Here is an 875-nt window from a genome sequence, read left to right on the forward strand (position 1 = left end):
AAAAAAGTAAATGCAGGTGAGTGACCCAAGATAAGGGGGAAGCACGATTTGTCATTGCTTACAATGTGTAAACATACCCCGCTAGTAATGTATATATATATATATATATATATATATATATATATATATATATATATATATATATATATATATATATATATATATATATATATATATATATATATATATATATATATATATATATATATATATATACCGGGCGTTGTGGCGTGCGCCTGTAATCCGGCTACTCGGAGGCTTGGGTTGGAGGATCGCTTGAGGACGGGAGCTCTGCGCTGGGCCGCGCGATGAGAGGATGTAGGGCAGCCCGGAATCATGGCGAAACCCAATCCTTATCCCTGTGTCGTAAGAGGCGACCAGGGTTGCGTCAGGAAGGGCATCCGGCGTAAAACCTGTGCCAAATCAGCATGCGGATCATAACGGATGATCCGCTGTGGCGACCCCTAACGGGAGCAGCTGAAAGATGAGCATATATATATATATATATGTGTTTACATTTTGTTTAACTTAATTATACCACTTCATAGACGTGAGCATATTTCTTGAACATGAGTTACACCGTTAAATTTCCCTCTTAACTTTGTAAGTACAAAGTCGAGGCTCATAAAGAAGGAAAACGTCAGAGAACGAGGGTGTTTCGATGGAGATGAAACATAAAAGGGCAGAGAACATGCGGAAAGTCGACGGGCATAAACATGACCTGTGAAAAGGTATGGCAGGTGATCCGCCGGCGAAAAGAAATGAGAGATAACATGGGGCGGCGATGAGCGACACCATTGAAGTTGTGAAACGAGGATCACGATTGGATATACTGTACATTAAATTATTCTTCCTCGTTAAAGGCCCAAATTATG

General features: G+C 40.3%; 1 pseudogene; it reads left to right on the plus strand.

Moving 5' to 3' along the window:
- Window positions 1-215: 215 nt before the first annotated feature.
- Window positions 216-356, plus strand: LOC147034620 (signal recognition particle RNA; annotated as a pseudogene).
- Window positions 357-875: the final 519 nt, after the last annotated feature.

This window comes from Eptatretus burgeri, chromosome 1 (assembly GCF_056783735.1).
Source record: "Eptatretus burgeri isolate ZD-2024b chromosome 1, Ebu_testis_v1, whole genome shotgun sequence".
Classification (NCBI taxonomy): Eukaryota; Metazoa; Chordata; class Myxini; order Myxiniformes; family Myxinidae; genus Eptatretus; species Eptatretus burgeri.